General features: G+C 42.7%; 1 pseudogene; it reads right to left on the bottom strand.

Moving 5' to 3' along the window:
- Positions 1–373: 373 nt before the first annotated feature.
- Positions 374–3,181, bottom strand: LOC135525179 (5'(3')-deoxyribonucleotidase, mitochondrial-like; annotated as a pseudogene).
- Positions 3,182–3,442: the final 261 nt, after the last annotated feature.

The following is a 3,442-nucleotide window of genomic DNA, read 5'->3' as shown; positions in this document are numbered from 1 at the left end:
AGGGTAAACACTTGTTGTCCAACTGTCTTGACAACATTATTTTCCTAATCTCCTTCCCTTCATGACAACTGTAAAGACACTTGGAAGGTTAAAAATCATTACAAGAAAGCCTACCAGTGCTTTTACAATTTGATTAACACCAGAGATAAGAGGAGAGGAAAGTAGGTGGCATTGGTACAAAGGCATTGTGTGAAACAAGATTGAAATGAGTTAGCTTCAACATCATGTCGCTCTGGATAAGAGCGTCTGATAAATGACTTAAATGTAAAATGTAAATCATGCTGATACGGTTAAACTGAAAACAGTTAGAACCAGAGCCGTATAGAGATCAGGCCAAAGCTTGCTACGCCCGCTCTGTGAATCAATGGGGGAAAGGACACTCACAATAGGTGATCTAGCAATGAACAACATTTTAGCACCAATTTCAAATGATTTTGTAAAACTTAATTAGAAGCTAGAGACATTCAGCCAGGTGTAAGTACTGTACAGAAAATCATCTCAGTATGAGTGATGGATGAAACATTTTAGAAGCTTGATAAGCCATTGACAATGCTGCCTGCGATCACAATTTAGGAAGTGGCAGCAATAGCTGACACCATTGCAACAAAAATCACAAAATGGTTACCCGTTTAGTTGTTGGCTCGCAATCAGTGTTGCTCTTTGTTAATAAAGGCAACTTGATCATAAGTTCTTCACTAGACCACTGTGAATATACTGCAAGGCCTGCAAAGAGATATACATGCTTTTTGATGGAAGAGCTTGACTATATTTGTTCACAGCAGAGGGTATAGGATATTTAGGATATCATCTGTCTGGGTCATTTAACAATGTGTGCATGAATGAGTGAAGGGGCATAACGATGCACATTTGAGTGATAGCGCAGTAATGCGCCTTGAATGTATAGGCTTTTACCCGCATTTAAAGCGCACTTCTGGGTTTTCCGATCACGAGTAAATCCGATTACGAGTATGATGTGTGATAAAACAGATCCGATGACGAGTATGATGAGATCGGCACACCACTTATTTCTACCTCATGCTTCAGTCTATGTGTGCCCCCTAGTGGTCAAACAGATGAATACTCACTTCACTTCAAGTTGGAGAAGTTAGTGGAAGTATTCACTCTAGCAGTTGAAACCCAATGTAGTGTAGGTCATCAGGTTGGAGAAGGGGAGGTTGGTGTGTGTGCTTAAGGGTTCAGCGCCTCTTGCTCTCCAGGATGGCCCTCCAGTCATGGGCCCAGGAGAGCAGGCGCTGGCTGGAGCTGGGGGTTACGTTTTTTGTTGTGGCAGGCAGTGAACAGGATGTGCTCCCAGGTTGGGTTGGGCTCTACACCTGCAACAGAGGCACATCACAAAGGTCACGTAATGCTTGTCGATTAGTCTAACGGTCTGGAGTACTAATTACCAACAAACTAAGCTGTAATATACCTAAATGTATGACAAAGTAGCATGCATATGGCACCGTCACATAAATGCAAAACACATACATTTAGACACACCCAGTTTTCCAGCTTTGCTACAAACACTCGACTCGCCTCGGATGTCTGGCGTGTCATCTATGAGGATGTCCCCAGTCACCATGCTCTTGTCTCAGGTCAGGAAGATCTGCTCCAAGAAGTCATAGCTCAGGTGTTTCTCTATCCAGGCACACTGAACACGCATGCGCAAGGGAGAGTGCAAAGACCATTATTGTTAGAAAGAGGTAACACAATCACCACTCTGCCTCCAGCCTACAGGGTTTCTGTCTTGACTCCGAGCTTACCTTCTCACCTGGGCAGTGTATATGGTGTTTTATAGAGCTGGTGCAAATAAAACCATCTGTGCTGGAAAACAGAGAAGAAAACAAAAGGGTTAGTTTGTTTTCAATGTAAATTTTCAACAACAAACCATTTTTTGAACGGTGAGCAAAGAAGATGTCCTAACATGAGAATACAGGCTAATGTTGGAACAGGGAGACCTGTGAATTTGTTAAATGAGGACAATTGCCCTTGAAGTTAACTGCTATATGGTTGTTCACATCAGCTAGGCCAAAGTGAAACACTAACAAAGGGTAAAGCAAAGGTTCCAGCTATAAAGTTAGTGCCTACAGTATTTCTGGGAAAACTAAGCATGGTGACATTTTAGCTATGCAAACGACGCATAGCAAAGACATACAGCAGAGCACACTATGTCATGAGTGCTCCCGAGTGGCGCAGCGGTTTAAGGCACTGCATCTCAGTGCAAGAGGCGTCACTATAGTCCCTGGTTCAATTCCAGGCTGTACCACATCTGGCTCTGATTGGGAGTCCCATAGGGCAGCGCACAATTGGCCAAGCGTCGTCCGGGTTAGGCCAGGCCGTCATTGTAAATAAGAATTTGTTCTTAACTGACTTGCTGACTTAAATAAAGCTTCCATAAAAAAAGATTATACAAATCATTTTTAAAAGATTCTGTGGTCTGATGAGACAAAAATGTAATGCATAGTGCTATGTTTGGAGAAAACCAGGCACAACTCATCACCATCCCTACCGTGAAAAGCATGGTGGTGACAGCATCATGCTATGGGGATGCTTTTCAGCGTCTGGGAGACTGGGGATGATTTTCAGGGACTGGGAGACTGGTAATGATAGAGGGAACAATGAATGAGGCCAAAATAGATAGTTCAGAACTACTTCAACACAGATCACGCTTCAAGTTCCCATACTGAGATGACATCCAGAATCTTTGTCTGTCCTCCAGGGTGATGTACAGTTTGTTGGGGTACCTGGCCCAATATTTTTTTCAGGAATCCCCCTTCCAAGTCTGCAATGACCCCATCCATGTCCACCAGAGGAAGAAGACATCGCGGATATACACTTGAACTGGTCTTCAAGAAAAGTTCTCTCTGCCAAATAGGCGTAAAGTTATCTTAGGCAGTAATGACATTATTTACTTTTTTGTCTCACTCATTTCTGTCTGTGATCGAACAATGGCTTCACAAAGCGTGAGATGTGTTCGAAGGTCCAGAACGTCAATGTGTTATTCTTAATAGGGTTCCATTTAAATAAAAACTATTTTGGAATGCTGATTCGTTACTAATGCAACTAACTAATTGACACTGTCAAATATACTTTTTCTGGTTTTAACCTTTATTGCAATTGGTCAGACTTTGACATTTGTGCTGCATAGCATTAGCCAGCAAGCTAGCTAAACTAAGCACTATGTTGATTATGCCTTTCAGCACTGTATTTGGACTTGTTACCGACTATCAGTATGGACTGGTGTCGCAACCCTCAGCTATTAGTGCCGCAGCCAGTCAGCCGCACAGCAGCTGTAAAATTTGGTGCAAATGCTCCCAGAAGTGTTGCCTACTGTACAACATCCCCCAAGATGTAAAGTCTGCCTACATCTTCATCAAAGACAATGTCCTGAAACAAGATGATGCACATGTCCTCAGTTTCTCTGTTGGGTTTACAAATCCAG

The sequence above is a fragment of the Oncorhynchus masou genome, chromosome 31, assembly GCF_036934945.1.
Source record: "Oncorhynchus masou masou isolate Uvic2021 chromosome 31, UVic_Omas_1.1, whole genome shotgun sequence".
Lineage (NCBI taxonomy): Eukaryota > Metazoa > Chordata > Actinopteri > Salmoniformes > Salmonidae > Oncorhynchus > Oncorhynchus masou.
Note: the sequence above shows the minus strand (reverse complement) of the source record. Positions and strands in the feature narration are given on the sequence as shown.